The 25,167-nt window shown below is 34.1% G+C and overlaps 1 protein-coding gene across 1 annotated transcript in view; it reads left to right on the top strand.

The window, feature by feature from the left end:
• Window positions 1–25,167, top strand: part of FRMD5 (FERM domain containing 5) — a 374,150-nt gene that overhangs the window by 121,241 nt on the left and 227,742 nt on the right. The gene's annotated exons all lie outside the window — the stretch shown is intronic.

Here is a 25,167-nt window from a genome sequence, read left to right as displayed (position 1 = left end):
TTTTTTTTATGTTCACTGAAGCATAGTTTTAGAATTGTTATTGAATCACAATTTGTGACATCTTTATTTTTGGGGAGAGAAACTGATCTTAATTATATCTCGAAATTATCAGTGATACTTTTATTGAGTAATAACCAGGATAACTTAGAGATTTCCATCATGTATTATAGTGAAGACTGTAGTATCCTTGTTCATTTTTTTCCAAAGGATAGTTTGAGTATTTTATAAGCTGTAGGTAAAGGGAAACATTTTTAAAGGAGTTAAAATCTAGAACAAGCCGTTCCAAACTAATCAGTAGAAAAATTCTGTAAACTTAATTAGCTGGGTCACCAAGGGAAAGGCCATAGAGTTTAATGAAATATTTTAGAAATGAGACAAAGAAGGCAAACTAAAACAGGGTTAGTTGCAGTGCTTCCAAAAGACAGTGAGGGAATATCCTTATCCCAAAGCTCTGCACAGGGAACATTAATTGACCTTGTGCCATATTTCAGCCTGTGTAACTGTAATAAAATCCCTTGGAGTGGCAGAAGAGAATCTATATCTGAATCAACTAAGAATTGATATGTAATTAGATAGCTTCAGTTTTTTATTTTTGTTTGATTGGTTTTAGACAATCATAAGTACATTGAGAGAATTCTTATGGTTAATGCATATCTAATTTGTTTTATTATACACAAGTGGGTCAAAACATTTAACCTTGATTTATAGAAAATCTATCAGATGTCCTAAGAAACAATGAATGTGAAGATTTAGCCAAGCAATAAAAGACTTACATGAACTGATGAAGAGTGAATTAAGAAGAACAATGCTAAGCGTGGTGCCTGGAACATGGTGGATGCTTAATAAATGTTTAATGAATTGAATTCAGAACTAGCTAAATCAATAGATACACAGTGACTACAGCAATATAAATGGAAAGAGCAGAAAACAAAACTGAAGACTATTAATTTATAATGATCCAACTTTCCTCTAGAGACTAACTGAGAAAATGTACTGCTCATCCTTTTTTATCTCAGTGAAGGACTATGGAATATCACATGCCCTCTCTCTCAGATGTAGTTGATACATCTACATAAAGTACTGATAACACTACATAAAGTAGTGATAAAATTCACTACTTTACTTGTCCCTCTTTTTTGTTCTTTGTCTCAAGCACTGTGTTGCTAATAAGAGATACATTCAGAAACAAAGGTTATATAAAAGTCAAAGATATCAATAAAATAAAAACATCTGGCAGAAAGTCTAGGTTTAGGCATCCCAGTTGAAGGGCTGTAAGGAAGGATCTATGGCTAGATATAAAATGTCAGAAGACTGCATATTTAGTGTTCTGTTGCTATCCAGCTCTTTGTGACCCCATTTGGGATTTTTTTTTAGCAAAAATAAGAGTGGTTTGCCATTTCTTTTTCTGGCTCATTTCACAGATGAGGAACTGAGGCAAATAATGTTAAGTGACTTGTTCAGAATCATATAGCTAATAATTGTCTGAGGCCAGATTTCAACTCAGGATGATCATTTTTCCTAACTTGAAGCTCGGTACCTATACCTTTTCTTGAATATTTTATTGGGCTCCAGGAGTATAGAGATATTCGCTACTTTTAATAAAAATAGTAGCCATACTAAGAAATAGACTGGTTGATCAGTGGAATAGGTTAGGACAAAATAGTCAATAACTTTAATAATTTAGTGTTTGACCAACCCCAAAACCCCAGCTTTGGGGATAAGAATTCACTGTTTGACAAAAACTGCTGGGAAAATTAGTATGACAGAAACTAGGCATTGACCCACCCTTAACACCATACACCAAGGTATGGTCAAAATGGTTTCATGATCTAGGCATAAAGAATGAGATTATAAATAAGTTAGAAGAACATAGGATAGTTTATTTCTCAGACCTGTGGAGAAAGAAGGCATGTGTGATGAAAGAAGAGATCATTATTGATCACAAAATAGAAAATTTTTGATTATATCAAATTAAAAAGCTTTTGTACAAACAAAACTAATGCAGACAAGATTAGAAGGGAAACAATAAACTGGGAAAACATATTTACAGTCAAAGGTTCTGATAAAGGCCTCGTTTCCAAAATAAATTTCCAAAATTAATAGAGAACTCTAATTTATAAGAAATCAAGCCATTCTCCAATTGATAAATGGTCAAAGGATATGAACGGACAATTTTCAGATGAAGAAATTGAAACTATTTCTAGCCATATGAAAAGATGCTCCAAGTCACTATTAATCAGAGAAATGCAAATTAAGACAACTCTGAGATACCACTATACACCTCTCAGATTGGCTAGGATGACAGGAAAAGATAATGCTGAATGTTGGAGGGGATGTGGGAAAACTGGTACACTGATACATTGTTGGTGGAATTGTGAATACATCCAACCATTCTGGAGAGTAATTTGGAACTATGCTCAAAAAGTTATCAAATTGTGCATACCCTTTGATCCAGCAATGTTACTACTGGGCTTATATCCCAAAGAGATCTTAAAGGAGGGAAAGGGACCCAAGTGTGCAAAAATATTTGTGACAGCCCTTGTAGTGGCTAGAAACTGGAAATTGAATGGATACCCATCAATTGGAGAATTGTGGTATATGAATATTATGGAATATTATTGTTCTGTAAGAAATGACCAGCAGGAAGATTTCAGAAAGGCTTGAAGAGACTTACATGAACTGATGCTGAGTGAAATGAGCAGGACCAGGAGATCATTATATTTTAACAACAATACTATATGAGGGTCAATTCTGATGGACGTGGCTCTCTTTAACAATGAGATGAACTAAATCAGTTCCACTTGTTCAAAAATGAATAGAACAAGCTACACCCAGTGAAAGAACTCTGGGAAATGAGTGTGAACCACTATATAACATTTCCAATCCCTCTTTTTTTGTCTATTTGCATTTTTGATTTCCTTCTCAGGTTAATTGTACATTATTTTAAAGTCTGATTCTTCTTGCGCAGCAAAATAACTGTATATATATATATATACATACATATATATATACATATATTGTATTTAACATATACTTTAACATATTTAATATGTATTGGTCTACCTGCCATCTGGGGAGGGAGTGGGGGGGCAGAAGGGGAAAAGTTGGAACAGAAGGTTTTGCAAGGGTCAATGCTGAAAAATTACCCGTGCATATATCTTGTAAATAAAAAGATATAATAAAAAAGAATAGTAGCCATAATTTATATAACTCTTTAAAGATTGCATTACATTTTATAATCTCATTATTTATCCCCATTTCACAGATCAGCAAACGGAAGCTAAGAATGTTTAAGTGACTCACAACTAGTAAGTATCTGAGGCTGGATTCAAATTCAGTTCTTCCTGATCACCGAGTCCAATAGTTTATAATATCTAGCAGACTAGAGACAATAAGGCAAAAATTGTTCTCCAGAGGAACACCAACAGTATTTCCTACTGCTGCTTCTTTTTGTCTGAACCCATGATTTCACAGATGTAAGAATCTTCTTTTGAATAAATCCCCTCTATTATTGCAGAATGGAAACTTTTCTGCAACTTACTTAAGAGTTTCTTAAGAGGCACTAACAAATTAAGTGACTTGCCTAGGCTCACTCAACCAGTATATTTCAGAAACAGGATTTAAACCTAATCCACGTTGTTTTGACTTTGAAAATAGTTCTGTCTAACACATCAAGAGTGTTTCTCATTCAGTTCATATATGTAGTTTTTAAAAATGTTTTTTTATGTTCCATTTTTCTGTATAATTTAGGAATTTTTTGTAGTTTAAGATTTTTTGCCTCGTTCTATGTATCCTTATTTTGAGAAAATGTTTATATGAAGAGAAAAAGAAAACATTGTCTTCTAATTAAAAAAAAATTATGAATTTAACATTGAACAAACAAACATTTCAATACATAAAGAACAACAAAAATGTATTCAAAAGAGCCTCTAACCTCTCTAGTTCATATCTTTGAGGAACTTTGAAGAATTGACACATTATTATTAACATAACAGTATTTACACTATATCTGGCTCTGCATTAAAAATAATACAGTGATTTTTTTAAAAAGAAATATTTGAGTTTGCTTGAGTTGTTAGCAAAGTCAAGAGGTTGCCACTCTAATGAACTCCAAAAGAGGTAGAGCCTCCAAATTAATTGAGCAAACAGCATTTTTTCTCAAAACTACATTTTCTCCAAGTAAAAAGTATTCATTTTAAAATATCAAGATCAAGTTTCAGAAGTTTCTGAGAAATTACAGTTGTTTCAGAGATAAAGTTTGTACAGCAATGCGCGATAAAAAACAAATCCATTTTTCTTTTTTCAACCAGTAGTATTTTTTTCAAATTACATGTAAAGATAGTTTCCTAAATTCATTTGTGTAAGATTTTGAGTTTCAAATTTTCTTCCCCCTCCTCCCTCCTTAAGACAGAAAGCAATCTGGCATAGCTTATACACATATAATCATGTTAAACATATTTTATATTAATCTTGTTGTGAAAGAAAAATCACAACAAAAGGGAAAAACCAAGAGAAAGAAGAAAAATGAAAATAGTATGATTCAATCTGCATTCAGTCTCCATAACTCTTTCTCTGGAATGGCAGCAAATACATTTTTCAAGGAGTGCTTAAAGAATAATAGCATTGTTCATAAACAGAATGGAGATTGTTCCAAGCAACCAAATTGTCAACATCCCAGATAATGTTGACATATTTTTAAAGGGTTTCACAGTTATTATGAAGGAATCTTGCAAAAATATTTCAAACATATCAATGTTGAGCTCAGTCTCCTTAAAAAGAAGGGAAAAAATGTAAGTCTAGATTAGTAAGTGTTGAGGAGAATGAAGAAAACTTGCAAAATTTATACTATCTGTAATTTGCAAAATGTAATCAAAAACATTATCCTATGTTTTTGATACAAAAATGAAGTCTATAGATAACTCATTTCATAATCAACAATGAGTTTTTGGTACAAAATGAGGCCTGTAGATAACTCATTTAGTCATCAACATTGCTCTTCAAGAGAATGGCTCATTTGCTGAAATTAGACACAATGAGACCAAGTGTTGCTTGTGCTTTTTCTCAAGCACATAAATATGACTGGTTTTTTCAAGGAAATTATATTAAACATGTATCAAACTCAGCTCCCCTGGTCTAACAGTCTACAACAGTAGATAAGGAAATCAGAAAATTTTTGGATGGCATCTATATTTCTGAGAAAGGCACAAATTGATAATAAGTTAGAAATTTGCATCAATGCCAGACTGTCCTGAGAACTGCAAGCAATATTGTAAAGGTAATGTCCAAGATTTGGCAATTGATTGAATGCATGGAAGGAGGAAGAGTGAAAAGTCCAATATAATGCTGAGATGAGGAACCTAAGATACTAGAAAGATGGTTGTTGCCTTCAGAAGAAATAGGGAAGTTTAGAAGGAGGAGATCAAAGGGAAAGATAATGGCTTCAGATTTAGATATGTTTTGTTTAAAATGTCTCTAAGACATTGAATTTGAAATGTCTAAGACAGTTTTTTTTAATTAAATTAAAATTTTTATCTTTTTAACACACATTGCTTTATGAATTGGGAAAGAAAAATCAGAGCAAAAGGAAAAACATGGAAGAGATTAAAAAAACAAAACAGAAAAAAAGAAGTGAACTTAGCATGTATTGATTTACATCAAGTCTCTTTTTTTCTTTTTCTTTTCTTTTTCTGGCTGTAAATGGCATTTTCTGTCCAAAGTCACTGTAAGTCACTCACTGAGTGAGTCTGGTGAGATTGCTTTAAATCACTGAACCACTGAGAAGAACCAAGTCTTTCATAGCTGATCATGTCTGATAGAATTTGTCTAAGATTGAAGTTTTGAGGAAAAGATTAGACTTAAATATATAGACCCAGGAGTCATTTGCATAGAGATGATAATAAAATCTATGGGAGCTGAAAATGTTACCAAGTATAGAATATAGAAGGAGAAGAGAAAGAGGGGAACAGCCACATTTAGAAGACATGATTTTGATGAGCCAGGGTAGGAGCCTGCGAAGGAAGCATCTCAGGTGGGAGGTGAACCAAGTGATAATATCATGAAAACCCAGAAAGAAGAGAATGTCTGAGAGCAGAGTATTTGTCAGATGCAATAGATAGGTCAAAAAGGATTTGGATTGAGAAAAGATAATTAGATTTGTAACTAAAAGATCATTGGTTACTTTGAACAGGAACATTATAATTGTGTGATGAAGTCAGAAGCTGGATTGTAAAGGGTTGAAGAATAAGTAAGAGAAGAAGTAGTGGAGGTGATGAATACATTCAGCTTTTTTCAAGGAGTTTGGCAGATAAAGGGAGGAGAGAGAAAAGATAACATAAGAAAGCTTTTATTTTTATTTTTGAAGGATAGTAGGGATATGAGCACATTTGAAGGCCAATAAGGAAGGAGACAATTCACTGGGAGAAAGTGAAGATTTAAGAGGCAAAGGGAAAGTTAGTTGAGACAGTCTGTTGGAGAAGATAGAAAAAGATGTGTAAAGTGGATGTGTAAAAAGGTCGGCCTTGGCAAAGGGAAGTGCCACCTCTTTGTTGGAGACTAGGAAAAAGAAGGAGATGAGGGCTTTTGAGATGAAGAGAAAGAGAAGAAGCTTGTATTGAATGGCCTCAATTTTATCATTTCAGTGAGAGGCAAGATCTTTAACTGAGAGGATTTGTGAACAATCTTTCATTTTTGCAGAAAAGAGACAAACAGTTAAAACATCTGAAGTGGGATTTTTTTTGACTTTGTAAGGATCCTAATGGAAAATACTCAGGTATTTGTCATTTATCCAAGCTTATCCATCCATCCATTTATCCATCCTGATACACCACCATATCAAATGAAATCTGACATTTCAATTTTTACATATCCTGGTTGATCACCTTTTTTTTTCCTGGCAAGCAAATGAGTCTTGTTTTATAGTTTTTAAAATCTAGGACATTAATATATGTAAGAAAATAACATAAACTATAATATTTAACTCTATGAGTTGCCATTCTTTGGTATTTAAAAGTCCTAAAGCATGTCAACTTTTGGTCTTTCCTATAGTCAGTGCCTACTACTTTTCAGATAGGGCTTTTCAGATATCTAGTCATGTCTACTTAGAAAACTACAATGGCACCTTATTGCCTCTAGAATAAATTAACACCCCAGTCTTCCATTTAAACTATCTCTATCGAGCTCTAATCTATTGGTCCAGCCATTTTTCACATTATGCCTTTTTAAAAAATTCTTGACAAACTGACTTTTTTGGGCTTTTTGGGCTTTTCTCCAAATTCAGTTTTCCCTTTCTTATTTCCACATATCTCTATTCCAGGAATGTGTCTTTTTTCTTATCTTTACATAGCATATCCACTATAGGAATCTTAGAATCCCTAGATTCCGTCTAAGCTCAACTCAGAATAGTTTCCTCACTGAAGTCTTTCCTGATTCTTCCCAGGTGATTCTTCTTTCTGTTTTCAAAATGAACTGTATTTATTATATTCCCTAATTGAATCTGAGTTCCTTGAGGGAAGGGATGGTTTCATCATTTAGCTTGCATCTAGAAAATACTTAAATAAATATTTATTGATTTGGGTGTTTTCCAGTTGGAGAAGTTGGGGATGCCTGAAATGATCAAAGACTAATTTGGTTTTTTGTTGTGGTTTTGTTTTTCAGAAACTATTTGAATATTAATTATTTACATGTAATACTATACTAAGAAATATATAAATGAAATCATTGTGGTCATTGCTTTTATAGTAGTTAATATATATTGACATTCTCTTTTATCTTCTGATTTTGCTGTGGAGATAATCCTGTCTGGGACAGCAGAATGTGAACTCTGGTACATCATTTCCAATTGGAAAAGCTTTAAGTATAATTCCAGAAGTAGATTATTTGGGCTAATCAATTCTACTGCAATACAGTTGTCAAAACATTTTAAAAAACAGTTTCACACACCCCAGGTTAAGAATCTCTTTTCTATTCTTTGTGACTCTATGTCAGTGGATCTACCAGAGACAGAACTAAGAAAGCATGGCTTTGAGAGGTCTAAAATGCTGACAATTCCTATTCTTCATGAAGTGTGCTTCCCATATATCTCCTCACCTGTCTGGCCTGCTCTTTCTTCAGCTCCTTGGACTGGAGTCCTGGGTTCTACCTCTGGTAGCAATCTTTGGCTGTCAAACTTTTTACCTAGGCTGCCTTCCCATAGAGTCCAGGGGAATCCATTTATGTCTCTGGCTGAGTTTGCCCCAGTTTATATACTCTATTACAATTACATCATTACACTATACTGAGTATAAACCAATCATTATATCGCTAGGGAACCATTATTTGTTATAAGATTAAATCAATCATACTGAACTAGAGAACTCACATGGTAAACTAGATAACCATTGTCTTATCAATTCCACTGAGTTAACACCTTGTAAGAATCCTTGTTTCAAGTACATTTCTCCAGAATTCTGGCCCATTACACATCTATAAGTACTTATGCTACTAAGGGCATGTAAAATTTGGGGTACTTGGAATCAAGTGGCAGGATTAATGGCAAAGATAAAACTTGCTGGCTACTACTATCCCCTTCCAATCTTGTACTTAGCTCTAAGTGTATCAAGTTTCTTTTGCAAGGGACTCTTCAAGTCCTTTTTGTGGTGATGCAATGGAACGTTTGTTAGAGGATCTGAATTCCAATCTTGCTCTGTCACTTACTAGTTTTATGACCTTAAATAAATCACTTGACTTTCCTGGACTTCAGTTTCTTCATCTGTCAAGTAAAGTCAATTAGGTGATCTCTAAGGTCCTTAATATCTCTAAATCCATTATCCTAGATCTCTTACTGCTCCATTCCTTCCATCTTGTGATACTTCCTGAAATCCAGCTTGCTCTTGAAGATACCATATCTTTTGGAACCCTATCCAAGGCTACCTGCATCTTTCTTACATACCATGACACATGAAGCTAGGAGTTAACATATTCCTCTTGCCATTTTAAGATTTTTCTCTATCACTCCGACTCAGCAACCAGTTTTCCTCCTATAAAATTCATTGCATTCTTTTTAGCTTGTCATTATGGTCATCTATGGGCCCTCAGGTCACTCTCTCTCCTCCTCAATAAGTTAAATACCTGTTTTACTGTTTTTTTTTTTTTTTTAATCACCCATACTTCTGCCACACTCATACCTTGATCCAAACATCCTGTTTTCTTAGTCCCTTATGCTACTTGGCTTCCATGAATCTATCTTCAATCCATTTCAATCGTCTTCAGATGGGTTTACACTTTGGGATTCTTAGTGCTATTTTCTGCATATAAAAACATTATTCTGAGAAGGGATACATAGGCTTCACTTAGACTACCTAAGGGGCTGTTCCCTTATATTGGAGAAAAATTTGGCTACAGTGGTTCGATTTATTTTTTCTTTTGGACTGGGTCTTTCATCTTGTTGGTGCAGAAAATTCCCTTTTCCAATCAATGCGTATTGGGCAACTACCTGCTCAGCAAATTATCATCACAGAAATGTTCTTGGTGGGGATAGGGGGTAGGGAGTGTAATGCCAGAGAAACTGAGGCAGGAGAGAGATTAGAGATTTTTTAATATTTTATTAATGGGAGAGTAAGATTGACTGGACAGGACTCTCGTCTCAAATTATCCAGTCAGACAGAGATAAAGATATACTGGGACCAAAGAATTCATGTTGGTCCCAGGTCTGGAGGAGACTATCATCTCAAAGAATCCAGCATCCAGCATCCACCGCCAGCCGCCATTCTCCAGCAATGAATGGAGAATCTCTAACCTTTATATACCTTTTGGAGACAAAGAAGAGGGAAAGAGTAGGAAAGAGCGGGAAGCCCCGCTGGAAAAGGCTGTGAATCAAAGAGGAACCCAGAGACAGGATGTCTGAATACCCAGAGATAAAGATGTTAGTGAACTATCTTGGAATATTTTAGAGGGATGTTGTAACTTTTCAAGGACAGAAGATAATCAGGAAGTCTACTCTCTTGTTTATCTTGCTTAGGCTAACAATTTATAACCTTAGACTAATTGGTCCTCAGCCTTCATGGACCAGAGGGAGATTTACAGTTTAGGGGAGTAATTAGGAAGATTGAGACAAGGGAAACTTGTACAAGGAAACTGAGTCAGGACAGTTAAAGAAAACTGTGGCAAAACAGGAGTAGAGGGAAGGTATTCAGAGGTTAAATCACTTGCTCAGATTTTCTCAGGTAGGACTTTAACCCATGTTCTCTTGACCTTCTGGAGGGCTCATTACCCATTAGACCATGCTGCTTGCTTCCTATGTCCAGGGACAGGGGAGAAAGCTCATTTTATTATTTTTTAAAAATATAGCCTAAGAAAGTGAGGTGTGTGTGTGTGTGTGTGTGTGTGTGTGGGTGTGTGTGCTCTGACTTAAAATTTTTAAAATTATGATGCATTCATGGATAGATCAATATGTAGAAAAAACCCTTAAAGACTTCAAAGAGTGGTTTTTAAAAGTCAGTTCCTAAAATATCTGGGAAATGTTTAAGAATGGCTTACCCATGTGAACACATGCCCTTTGCCAGGGTCTGAAAGTCATTCAGACCTAGAAGACCTTGCTGAATACGTGCTGACTTGGCTGTCACTGCCTGAGACAATTTGATCACATTCCCTGAATCATCTGAACTTTTCCTCCCTGAGTCATCTGAACTTTTCCTTCTTTTCCTTTCCTTTCCCTTCCTCTTAATTATTTCTTCTTTTCCCTCTTCTCCTCTCTTTTATCTTTCCCTTTTCTTTTTTTCCTTTTTCCTTTCTCTTTCCTTTGCTTTCCCCTTAGGCCCTCTTAAGTATTCTCATCTTTTCTACTGCCATTTACAGCTGCAAATTCACATTGCCTCTTGGCGAGAAAAGAGTGGAGAGATAGGGGAGGAAATACTGCTTTGTTGAAAGTCCAAGAGGGAAGATAACACTGGAAAAGAGTCTTAAAGTGGAAGAGTCCAAAAGATACTAGACTCTCTACTTTCCAGATTCTAGAAAGAGAAGGTTCCTTCAACTAGTGATTGTCCTGGGGTGTACCTGAGTCTCTGGTGCATGTTTAGTTTTCTAAAAAGTATTTCATTCTGGCATAGGTCTATTGCCTGTAATTTTATCCATTTCATTAGAGGAACCCATCAAATTGACCTGGAGTTAATTTGGTCCCTCTGCTTCACTAGATGGGCAAATCCCAAATTTGTGGTGATCAAATGAGATAATATATGTAAAATACTTGGCAAACCTTAAAGTACTATACAAATGTCAGCTATTATATTATGGAAATGTCAATCTCTCAAAATTCAATCTATATGTAAAGATAAGAAAGATGATCTGGTCCCCCTATTCAGAATACCACCAGCTTATTACCAAATTCTTTCTGTCTCAGTAAATGAAATTTCCATTTAATGTTTGACAGTTCTCAATGGAATTTCAGTTCTAACATCATATATTGATACAAGAAGTAGTTTTTTGTTTTTTTTTAAAGGAAAAGTGTTGACTACCCCATTGACATTAGACCATCGATGCTAAGATTACCCTGCAGTTTTTAAAGTGATGAATTATTGTTCTTTGAAATGGAATAGAATGTTTCTTTTATTATTCCTGAATATTAGGTTGTGATAACTTAATACCAGTTTTCCTTTGAAGTATATTCAAGTTCACTATTGATATGGATGATGCCATTGCCTGTCATCCTTGACTTATAGTTCTCCCCAGGGAGGCTGTTCCAGTACAATGAACAGAGGAAATGTTTTAAGGAAGGGATGAATTGAGGCAAGAGTAACTATGATTTTAAATGACCTAAGGTTTCCCAGTAGCAATGTACATCCTGGAGCAAATCTATGGTAGCCAAATGGATGAGTGACAAATGACATTTCTGAAAGCAGATGTGATGAGTGGAATTGTGATCCTAGAGAGAACTGTAGTCCGTTGTCAAAAATCACATTTCTGAAAATCTCGAGTCAGAGAGAAAGCTGTAAAAGTTTGGGATCATTTTGAGTTCAGAAATGAGAAAAGCTTTTTATCTCTACTTATAGCTTTATTTTTCTTCTGAGTTCTTCTTTGTGCATGTCAGAATGTGTATTTCTAGTAGCCCTGGTTCTCACACTTTCAGGAAGTGAATAATTGGATTTAGAATCTTGGACCTCCATTTCCTTCTGCGTCACCAATCTTTATTTATATGTGGAAATCCTTTCATCCAGGAAATCTATCAGATAGAAAACATAAAGAAAAGCATTACTGTGCTTATGTAGATTTTTTTTTTTCTTAACATCAATTTTTGTCAAGAAAGACCTATTAAGCACTTATGTGTAAAGCACTATGTCACATTTTGGAGAGAAACAAAAATAAAATAACTTCTAGCCTTAAGGAGATTATCTTCTACTGTGATTGGGGAGGGATGCAAAAAGTACACAGATTAAGAAAATGCAAAGTAAGTTGATGAGGGAGAAGATATTTAAGACTGGGGGATTGAAGCTTCCAGTAGGAAGTAACAGCTAAGCTGAGATCTGAATGAAGATAAAGATTCTGAGATGGAGTAATAAGAAAGGATATATTCTGGGCATGTAAGATACAGCCTGAAGAGACAAAAGTAGGATACCCGATATTAAATTTGGTGAATAACTAGTACAGTTATTCCTTCCATATCATAAGAGTTATGGCACCCCCACAATCTGGAAAATTCTTATAAAAATTTTTGACCTTCCTTTCATACTAGAGAAAAAGTCCGAATTTTTCTTTTTCTTTTACAATACCTTATTGCAAAATCTGGGTTAAGTATTTAGTTATAGGCTCTGTATCATCTGCTGGCCTTTATGTATCATCTGCAATTTCTGCAAAACTTTCCCAAATTCCCATTTAGTTTCTTATAGTAACCAGTAATCGATCAAAATCACAATGGGGAAAGTTGCAATGTAGAGGGACTAACTGTAGTTGTTTGACTGGGACATAAAACATGTGAAAATGTGTATAAAATTTGTACCCAAGAGTAATTTTTGACATTTAGCAAGGTTAAAAGTTGGGCCTTTGTTTTTGACTTTGGTGGGTACAAATATTTCCACTGGTTGAACTGAGTCAAGATTTTTGTAGTTCTTAGTTGCAACCTGGGCCAGCAAAAAGGGAGCTGATAGATCAGTCACAGCTCCAGAGGATGATGTGGAGAAAGCAGAGACTTGAATCCTGAGATCACAGCTGTAGAAAAGAGAAGTAAAAAAAGTTGCTAACCCTTAGGATACATATAGGGCTCAAAAACTTTTGCTACATGGTCACTACTCATGCTTATCCCATCTAATGTGCCAGAAAATTTAGCTAAAATATAGGAAACTAAGAGACCTATTAAGAAAAGGCTAAAGAAATTGTGGTGTAGAAATATAATGGAATATTATTGTGACATTAGGAATGATGAACTGGACAATTTCAGAGAAAACTAGGAAGATATTTATGAACTGATGAAGAATGAAGTTAATAGAAGTACAAGAACAATTTATTTAATGAGAACATTATAGAAAAAAAATTTTTTTAAGATTTCAGAACTATGATCAGCACAGTTATAAGCCATGAGTTCACAGGAATGAAGATGAAAACTTCTAATAGTTGATGAACTTAGAATGAAAAAAGAAACTTATTTTTAAAGGCATGGCTATCATAGGGATTTATTTTGCTAGTCTGTGTAAATATCCATTGAAGGATTTGATTTTTGGTTTTGTTTTGCTTTTTAACTTGCTAAAAATGGAAGGAAATAGTGAAAATGATAGAATAATAATAATAATAATAAACACTTAGTTCTTGAAAAAAGAAAGTTAAGAAAAAGTTGTTGACCTCATCACCATTGCCATACCTGAGGCTGAGGATACAGGAAATGTGAGAATTTGATCCGTTGTGAACTGTGCCAGTATATAGGCTTCACTAACCAAGGACCAAAGTCTCTTGTCTCAGCTATCAAACTCTGGGAGATCTGTTTTCTCTCTGACATGGCTCCAGCTTGCCATTTATATCCCTAACCACCTTAGCCAAACTATCTCAGGGATTTAAGAATCAGACAACGAGTACCTATCAGTGAGATATAATCAAAGTCTTAAGCAATTATTTACCTTTTATCTTTGTTCAGTTGCCCAGGCTTGCTCCTGGTCATCCCTTTTGAAGCCAGCTTAATAAGCTAAAGAGTTGGCATTTTGTGTTAGACCTAACAGAGAATCACTGAAAGTTTTTTTCAGTAGCATGATGTGATTAGACCTATGGCATACAGTATGAAAGAAATGCACTCCAAGTAACATTATCTATAGCAGACAGATTTGAAGGGAACTTCATGTTATTTCTTTAGTGACTATGTACACAATAAATCCCAATGTGTTTTCTTAAGCCTTTGTCTTCCTTGATCTTCTTAATTTATTTGGTACTGTTGACTAGCTCATCCTTCTTAAACCATTTCCTTGATTTCTTTTGTTCCAATCTATTAGATCCTAGGACAAATGTGAAGTATCAAATATAGATTTGTTTATGAAAGTATTTTAGGCAATTTTATCCCTTGTAAAAATCTACTTTCTCCAATCATAGGTTTAAGAGGTTGTTGTTGATCAGTTGTTTCAGTCCAGGGCTTCATGACCCAATTTGGGTTTTTGTTGGCAAAGATGCTGGGTGGTTTGCCATTTCCCTTTCCAGGTTATTTTATAGAAAAGAAAAAAGAGGTAAATGAGGTTGAGGGGCTTGCCCAGTGTCCTGCAGTAATAAGCTGCAGTTGAACTCAGGTCTTCCTGATTCTAGACCTGATTCTAGTCTAGGGTGCCATCTAGCTGCTCTGCATAATATATGAAATATATATCTTTTGTGTCTTCTTTTTGTCCTCCACCAACTGCAGCATCCTCTCAACCCCACCCCTCGCCCAGAGACCCTCTCATGGTCTGTATCTTTGTACTCCATCTCCTTAGCTCCTAAGGCACTTACATTCATCTTATTCACCTTAAGCTTGCTAGCATGGGATGAATTCTTGCCTATGTTGTCTTTTTATTCCTTATTGTTGAATGTCTTAGATCCTGGGAATTAAGGAAGATAACGGACAGTGTCTGTTTAAGAGGAGAATACTAATGGATCTCTAATGATGATGGAATGCTCTATCTTCATAGTAGTAGACTGAGATTCAGGCAGTTTAGACCCTGAAATGTTTGATGAACTGGTAACTGAGATTCTGCTAGCTTCCAGGTAAGGGAAATTGTTTTCAGTTTTCTGGAATCTTTACTGAGTAGCTATGACCCAGGAACACCTCAAGCCAATTAGAACCTCCCTTCTCCCTCTGAAGTCATTCATACTTAAATCTGATTTAGATTTAAAGAGGTGCCTCTATTAATTTCACCTCACCTTCACTTACAACTTTACACAATCTTAACTTATGATCTGCTTTTGTAGGAATACATTCTCCAGAATTGCTCTTGAAACTTAGGGCACTGACTGTAGATACTTACTAAAATCCATGTATTGGGAATATTTGATGCTCTGGTAACACGTCATGTGTGGTGCTTCTAATTTTAACATCAGGAAATCTGGTTCATGACCTGGCTGTAAAACTTACTAACATGTGACATTGGACAAGTTGTTCCAAGGTACTTCTCTGGGTTTCATCATCTGTAAAGATTATCTAATCTCAATTTTAAAGGTTCCTTCCAACTCTAATATGATATGATTTTATGGTTATATAAATTAGGCTGATGTCTTAGTCATAGATGACAGAAGTAAGTATCCCTTGAGAATAAATTATATATAAATGATATATATTTTTAAAAATACACACATTTTAAAAATACAAATAATGTGTATTAGTATTTGGAGTATAAAGGACTCTATATTTGTACCCTTAATAGGCTCTTTACTATGGATATGTTTACCTTGACTGCCACCATCACTTGTGGAGAATTTAGTCAAGATGAAGTCAGGTTAACAACTCTTAATTAAGTACCTGATTTACTGAACATTGTAAGTGAGGAAGGCTATTGTTGTAGTGAGGCCTAAGGTTCCTAGCTTCTAATTCCAAATAAAAACTATTTGGATTACATTAACCAATTGACTAGGTATATGAAAATAAAAATCATGTTTAACAAATAACGTAATATCTGATTATGCATAATAGGATTATTCCATTTCCTGACTGCAGTCTACTAATACTTGACTGCTATAAATATAAGAAATCCTGTTAGATGAAAAATAATACATTATAGTGATAGTCACAAATCCCTAACTATCTAGCAGTTTATTTAAGGAAGATATTGTCTTTTTGGTACAATATTTAAATTATTTTATTTATATTTAAATTATAAATTTATATATAAATTTAAATGATAAATTATAAATAAATTATATTTAAATATCTATAAAATGTGGAAATTTTAAATAAACTGTGATGTACTTGTATGTATAACCTCAGAAGTGCAAAGATTGTGTCTCAGATTCAGAGTATTTCCAGGTTAAGGGCAAAGATTGGGAAAAAAGTGTATGCTAGAAAATTAGAGGAGAATCCAAGATTTAACTGAAAACCTATCTTTATAACTAAGTGGTATCTTAATGTAATGTCAGCTCCTAAAGAGCAGATATCTTGTAATTGTATATAACAATATAACAATTTTTCTGCTTTATCAAGCCTATATAGAATTCAATTAATTGTTCAGTTAAGATGATCAAAAACTATTGTCTGAAAAATTCAATATTTAATAATTCATTCAACAAACATGTATTTGTTCAGGATACTTTGGAGAGGCAAGAAAATAAGTCTTAGTCAAAAAGTAAACTCCTAGTTCCCAGTTTAAAGGCAGTACTTTAACATCTAAGCCGGAAGCTATTTTGATAATTAACTAGGCAGTGTGAAATCCTGTAGCTTTTATTGGAATGAAGATAATTTATTTTTAAGGATAGCATGGTCTGGTCTTGTTTATGCAGATCCCTGTTCTCCTTAGGAATCTTGTATTTTTTATACTTAGGCTAGGCCTCCTTCTTGTTCCATTGTACATTGGTTATCAATATCATAATGAAGGGTGTTTGAGCAGGGTGGTGCAGTAGAAAGTTGTTTTTGGAGTCAGGATTTTGGTTAAAATCTTGTACTCCATCATTTACTATGTATAGGACTCTGGGCAGGTAATTAAGTCTCACGTGGACTCGCCTATAAAATGAGGGGTTTGAACAAGGCCTCTCGTGTTCCTTCGTCTTCCATGATCCCATCGATTGGGAACTAGGACTTCAGCTTTAAGGACAAAGGACAAATATCAGTCACTTCCAGGTTAATCTGCTCTCACTTGAAAAGCTTATTATTGTATATTCAAGCTAGGAGTTTGTGAGCCAATTCCCAAAATATGCTGAGAATCCAAAAGGAAATATACTGAGAGTAAAGGAAAGGTTAAATCTGAAATATAAATATGGAATATGAAAATTGGGGAGGTGAGGAGGAAGAAGAAATCAGTTACCTTTGGGCTGTTCTTGCTGGGGATGCAGCTCAGTGAGGCAGAAGTGAGTGTGAGTGCATGCATGCGCATCATGGTGCACCTGAGGCCACTTTGGGGTTCCATCCTGCCCTCCCCCTTCCTCTTCTCCCTCCTCTCCACTTGTGTCTCTTCTGCGGTCCTTTGCATTTCTCTTACTCTCTCACACACACTCGCTCACTATTCTTGCTTTGGTGCAGATTGAGTTAGCAAAGAAAAAAAAAGGACAATCAAGAATGGGCTGCAAAAATATCAAGCAAATGGAGTTGAGACGAATTATTTTCACCGTTTGTAAATTATTCATTCCACAAAAACCCGGGAAATCTTTAAAGAATTGATGCTTCTAGCTGAGAAAAACAACTGCCTACCACTAAATGTAAATAAGGAAGAAAATCAAGTGTAAGATAAAAGTGGTCCTTAGACATCTGAAAAAGGCCATCCTTCTCTGCAGATGTGGTTACTATGGTCTGAATTGGGGTTTGAGTATGCACCTTGGGTTACCTATTTTCCCCTTCAAATTTCCCAGTTGTCTCTTCTAGATAGAAAATGACAGTCTCTTCTTTCTTATTTTCTTCTTCTTCTTTCTTTTTCCTTCTCTTTCTCCTTCTCCTTCTTTCTTTTCCTACTTTTCCTCCCTTTTTTTCTCCTTGGATCCAAGGTAGCAAGGGTCGGAGAGGACAAAACTACTGTAGTACTACTGCCATCCACAGCTACCTTAAGGGTACAGCCAAAAGAATCTTCAAACCAATATCCTTGGCCTTTGACCAGCAGCATTAGTTCTTGGAGACTGTTAGTATTATCATTCATCTGATTCTGATTTACTATACTTATAGCTAACAGTCTCATACAAAAATGTTTCTCTTTTCATCTATTTATTACTCAATCATCAGTCACTTAGCAGCAATACACCTCAATTTAATACCAACAGATTTTTAAAATTAAGGGAGATAAAATGGGAAAAAAAAAGAGAGGGGGCAATAAATAAAAATAGGAGATTTTAAAAAAAATTAATGAAATAGATCCACATTTAATTTGATTTTTAAAAAGAGAGTAAAACTAAATTTCTACTATGAAAAACAAAAAAGGAGACTTATTAACAGTTGAATGCAAAATAAAGGAAGTTATCAAAAATTGTTTTGTCCAGTTCTGTGATAATAAAGTAGATAAATTGGAATAAATGGATGAATACCTAAATATAAAATATGCATATTAATAGAACAAGAAATAGAGAATTTAAATAACTCAGTTTCAGAGGGGAAAATGTTGAAAAACTATAAATGAACTCCCAAAGGAAAAAGCGCCAAGACTAGATGGCTTTACAAATGAATTCTATGAAATATTTTTAAAAAGCTAATTCCAATATTACATAAACTTTGTAAAAACTGAAAAATAAATGATCCTACTAAATTTTTTCTATAATATGAATATCATCTTGAAACCTAAACCAGAGAGAGATAAAGTTAAAGTATGTTATTATGGCTAATTAATATTAATACAAAAGTGTTAATAAAATAATAACACAGAAGCAATGTATTTAGAAAATTATGACTGGATTGGATTTAAACCAAGAATGCAGGAACTATATTAATGGCAATAACAATAGAAACCAGGTAATTATATCAATAGATTCTCAAAAAGTTTTTTATACAATATAATACCAATTTCTATTAAAAATACTAAAAGTACAGGATTAAATAGGCCTTTTGTTAGTATAATAAATAATACCTATCCAAAGAGACCTCTAAAAAAGGCCTTTTTATTTAAAACAAGAATAAAGAAAAGAATATCCATTATCACTACTAGTTTATGTAGTGCTAGAAATGCTAACTATAGACAAAAAAAAAGCAAGAAAAAAATTTAAGAAGTATAGGCAAAGAGAAAAGTCTTGGTTTTTGTAATTGAGATGATGGTCTGTTTATAGAGCTTAAAAGGTTTAATTAAAAATTAATTGAAAGAATAATTTCACCAAAGTTGTAGAATATGAAATAAACACATAGGATATGAAATAATCATTAGCTTTTCTATCTATATTATCAACAAAATCCAACAGGAAGAAATAAGAAATTCTATTCACAATAACTACAAGCTATGTAAATATATCTGAGTATCTACTCATGGAGACAAAAATGGTAACTATATTACTATAAGTACATAACATTCTCTAAAGAAAAAAAAAGCCTCAAATAATTGAAGAAATATTCCTTGTTTATGATTAGGCCAACCTAATACAATAAAAGTTATATTTCTACATAAATTAATTTACTTAATTCAGTACCATACCAAAGTGCCAAAAGGCTACTTGATTGATCTAAGAAACATAATGACAGAATTGATCTGGAGGAACAAAAAGTCAAGAATGTCAAGAAAAATAATGAAAAGGAGAAGAAAGGGAACCTACCCATAGCATATCTCAAAGTATACTACAAAGTAAATAGTCCTCAAAATAGAAAAGTTGATGAGTGGGGTGTATGAAATATATAACATACAAACTTAATTTCCCAGTTTTTTCTTCTGGTCTTACACGCCTCAGTCTTCCTCACCTCCCATTCCATCAATTGCCAAATCTTGGGGGTTTTCACCTCTACAACATCTCTCACTTCTGACCCCTTATCTGTATGCATGAATCTATCATCTTAGTTCAGGTCTTCCTCATTCCTTTACTAAATTATTACAATATCGTTCTTATTGGTTTGTTTGCCCCAAGCTTCCCCTTGCTCCATTTTGCTACCAAAACGAATTTCTGTAAGAATGATTTGACTATATCATTCTCCTATTCACTTGATTCTTAATTAGGAGGTGGCAATGGCTTCTATTGCCTCTTGGATAAGATAGAAAGAAAGACTTTAAATGTAAACTCTTCTATCATTTAAAGCCTTCTTTCCTTCCTTCCTTCCTTCCTTTCCTTTCTTTCCTTCCTTCCTTCCTTTCTTTCTTCACTTATGCTTTTCCTCATTTGGAACACAGATCCTTGAACATGCATTAGTATGACATGGAGGAATATGACATGCTAGTCTGTAATGTCCTACAAGGCTAAAAATACTCAGAGCTGTCCACTAGAATTTTTGTATAATGGTCATAAACAGATTCTGGCTTCAGAGCTTTCTGAATTTGACTAAATTGGCCGTGGCAGCAAATTTCCATATTGTTTTGTGAAGTTAATATGCTTATTCTTCCCACTCCAGGAGAGGTATGTAGGTTCCATAAGCTTTAAAGTCCCCAATTTGAAAATAATTAGCAGAAAGAAGCAGTCATTCAAATACTGTTATGACAGGTCTTAGAGAAGGTGCAAAACATTTTCAAGGTTGTGTAGAACAGGGTACTCTCTTAGTAAGTTATCATACCTTTCTGAGAAGTATACATTTTGTTTTGGCTGTCTTGTGTCACATTTTAAATTGTTAGGTTTTAAGAGTCATTAAAAATATTTTTTTCCTCTCTTTAAAAGCTTAGTCTCATTTTAGGATTACTTTTTTAGCAAACACCCAGCTCTAAAAATTAACATGGACTATTATAATGTAAATAAGCAATTATGTCTGTGTGTGCATTGTACATGTGATGAACTGCTAAAGCAATTTAATTTTAAGATTTCATGATTGTCTAACAGAGCAATGTATTTTAGTTAATATATTGAGCGACAAAAATCAAGAGTCAGCGAAATCTTAGACTGAATAATGGAAGAAAATTACATAATGGAATGTAATAGGAATAAATATAACGGGTTATAATTAAGGATTTTTAAAAATTTCGTTACATAAATATAGTATAGGGAAGTTCTGGCTTGAAAATGGTTCATGTGGAAAAAAAGACCTAACAGTTGATTGTAAATGTGATATGAGCCAAAAGTACTGCAAGGTTTCCCAAAAAAAGCTAATGTGTACTTATAGGTATAATGTCTTGAACAAATTAAATTATAGTCCATTTCTGCTCTTCCTTAGTCCAGAGACATCTGAAATATTGTGATAATTTCTGGGTACTACAGTTTAAGGACATTGATAAAATGGCATATAGTCAGTGAAGGTCAAATAGAATGATAGTCTTAGAACCATGTAATATGAGAAATGGTAAAAGTATGTAAGAATTGTTGGAGTTCCCTTCTGCTTTTCTGAAGTTTGTACCTGCCTTTTAGTACCAGTAAGCCTACAGTGTTGCCACTATATCTGACTGCTTATTTTTGAATTGCAAGGGGTAAATCAAATGGAATAGCTTTGCTGTAAAAATAACTACAAGGTCACCTTTTCTGACAAATTATATTATCTATTCTAAATAAACCTGAATCCATGATCTCATATTTTCCTTCCTATTATAGAAGGGGAAGAAGCAGGATATAAGAACATTTTTTTCATGGATTATCATTTGATCTCATAAGGTTAAAAGGGTCCCCCTCAAAAAAATTGGGTCAATTTATGTGTTAAATATAGTGACACCTGGAGAGCAGAGCTTCTCAGCTTGTTGCTTAAACATATGTTAGTACTAGGCTTAATGGAATTGGGGCAACCTCCATTTGCAGCTTAAGCATAAAAGCAATATCAAAATTAAGAGTAACCAGTATTTTGTAAAGGCCAATGCCTAAATTTGCATTTTAAAAAATATGTCAATTTATATTTTTGATTTTATTTATATCCACAATGCATGAAATCTTTTTTTTTTTTTACCATATATTCACTAAATGCTAGTTGTACTAATAATATTTTTTACTAAGTTGGATTTGATGGCCAAGAAACCACTAGTTCTAAAAAGGAAAAACTGGGTTTAGGAGAGATTGAATATTGTGAATGTTCCCCTTTGGAGATGTCTGTTATGATGTTAAGTTTGTAAGCTTTTTAAAAGCAGCTAGATAAGACAGTAGATAGTGAGCCTGGCCTAAAGTCAGAAAAACCCATCTTCCTGAATTTAAATCTGACCCTTACTAGCTGTATGACCCTGGGCAAGACACTTAATTCTGCTTGCCTTAGTTTCCTCATACAAGCACATATGTGCTTTTTCATATTCCCAGTTAAAAAAAATGACTGTCTCCTTGAATCATACCAAATAGATGAGTATATCTGTAAGCACACAGCATAACCATCATGTAATATATAACTCAATCCTAGATAATTAAACTAAATATGTGGTACATATGCAAGTACATAACATGTACTCTAGACTTTCATGCACTAGACCAGATACATAAATCAGATTCAGAAACCTAATACTTACTGCAAGTAGCAAGGTTATATATGTTAGACCAAATGCATAGGACATACAAAATATATAATATATAGCACAGATAATAACATATAATATTATACTTTGAGAGTATAAGTATTAAATTAAATATACAGCTAAGGAAGAAATGTAAACTGTGTATTATTTGTCATGTATATGCATAACATGCATTCCACAAATGTATATTGGCTGCCATTAATTGATGACCATTTCCTTTTCCTTCAGTCACTCAACAAGTATTGATTAAGTGCTTGTTATATGCCATATTCTGTACTAGCTGCTAAGGATGCAAGTTTAAAAAATATTAAAAAGAAGAAAAGAAAAATTCCTATGTTTAGGATGTAGAGGAAGAAAAAAGAAGTTGATTAATGCTATCAGAGATTTTATACACACACACACACACACACACACATTATGTAAGTATACAGTATGTTGTTATTATTCAGTTGTGTCCAACTCTTCATGACCTCATGGACTTGTCTGTGGAGTTTTCTTGGCAAAGAAACTGGGGTGGTTTGCCATATCTTTCTCCTGTATATCTCCATTTTACAGATTAAGACCTGAGTCAAATAGAGATTGAGTCATAACATGGCTGCTGATTGGTATTATAGTGCATAGAGTACTGGGCCTGAAGTCAGGAACACTTATCTTCATGAGTTCAAATCTGGACACATACACTTCCCAGCTGTATGACCCTGTATCTTTGCCACAAAAATCCTAAATGAAATCACAAAAATTTGAACAGGACTGAAAAAAAAAAAAGATTGAACACACATCTAATGTCAGATTTAAACTCAAATCTTTCCGACTCCAGTCCCAATGCTTTATCCACTGCACCATTTAGCTGCCCATAATTCAATTGGAATTAGGGAATAGAGAACAAAAATACCTTCCAGTTTTCAGGTTAAGAAGCAAAAACGATAGGAAACAAAGCTTTATTCTGTAGTACTAATCAGCCTGAAGCAACAATGTTATTGCCTGCAGGAAGCTTTAATTGTCAGGCAGTAGAAAAAAATTCAATAGAAACTAAATGATGCTTGGAAGTTAAAAAATATTGTGGCCACATTATGTGCCATAAGCTTTAGAAGAAACCAAACTTTTGATTATTTTTTCTTGGTTTATGACCTAATCACTAGTGGCTCTTAATATATTACAGAACTACTCTTCCATACTATTCCATCTCTTCATCCACATCTCTAATGTTTATATGTGAAAATGGAATTTCTTAAATAACATGCTTATAAGGTAGATTGATGAAAATTCTTGCTTATTGAGAGAAAAGAGAAGCAGAAAAGGCTGATTTGATATATAAACCAACCCGCTACTATTTGTTGTGCTCTTGCTGCTCATATCTTTGTTTTATATGGTTCTCTAAGACCCTGTAGCCCCTGGAAAAAGTTTTTATTCATGTCCAGTCAGGAGTTCTTGAACTAAGGTTCAAGAGCTCTCTTAAAATGGATTCTCTTAAAGATCCATATACAATATTATTTCACTTCTGGGATAAAATTTCAACAAATGATTGGTTTTATAAGGAGATGGAATTTATCTTATTTACTTTTCCAGGATGTGTTGAATTAGCATGACTCAGATAGAGATTCCTCTCTGCATCTTTACCAACATCCCTTTTATTTCTTTGGATCTTAAAGTAGCTTATTCACATTCTTGTTAATTATAGACTCTGCAAGTGCTAGAAATGATATCAACAATTATCCAATGCAATCCTCTCATTTTCCAGATGAAGGAAAAGGCCCAGAGAGGTTGTGACTTGGTGCTGGTCATCCCAGTCTTAGTTCCTTTTTCAAGCAAGTTTATAAGTGTTTGTCCTACTAGTTTCGCACCTGTTAAAATATATGTTCACTTATTTGGGCTGTTATTAATTTAACGATTTTAATGATGTTTCCTTTCTAATTTCGCCTTTCCTGAATTGTCCTAATTCGTATAGAGCAAGATTACATTCCTCCTGTCATTTTTAGTTTTTATTTGGAGATTCTATAGTTTCATTATCTAATAAAACTTTTGTCTGGGATTTTCTAGAAATAAGAGTTTTTTTGAATAAGATACACTTGGGAATAGATGTAGTAAGGGGCTCATATTGTAAGAGCATCCCCTCACACATAACATGGAAGTTTCATCGTGTGTCTTGAAGAGAGGCAGAGTAGATATCTCAAACCTCTTCTCTCCCAGCCCCACTCCACCCTTCTTCTCTAATTCCTAAAAGAAGGGAAGCAGAAAGTGGGAGTAGAAGTCACTCTGCTGTCCTCAGATTCATGGAATACCAAATTAAGAGTTATATCTCTCTGTTTCCTTACATATTGTTAGTCTTAGGAGTTAAGTTTTCAGGTTCAAGCTAATTCTGATTGCGTGAAGGGAAGAAAAGCAGGACCCCAAACTTTGCATCTTAAAGGGCTTTGTCCCTTGGCAAATAGCAGCTCCATAGTGAACCCACATAGTACTCAGTAACATAGTAACAAATGGATTTATCCAAATTATAACAAAATAAAAGTCAAAATATATATGGAAAAATATA

The sequence above is a fragment of the Antechinus flavipes genome, chromosome 2, assembly GCF_016432865.1.
Source record: "Antechinus flavipes isolate AdamAnt ecotype Samford, QLD, Australia chromosome 2, AdamAnt_v2, whole genome shotgun sequence".
Lineage (NCBI taxonomy): Eukaryota > Metazoa > Chordata > Mammalia > Dasyuromorphia > Dasyuridae > Antechinus > Antechinus flavipes.
The sequence above is the reverse complement of the archived record's forward strand: the minus strand, read 5'-3'. Positions and strand labels throughout refer to the sequence as shown.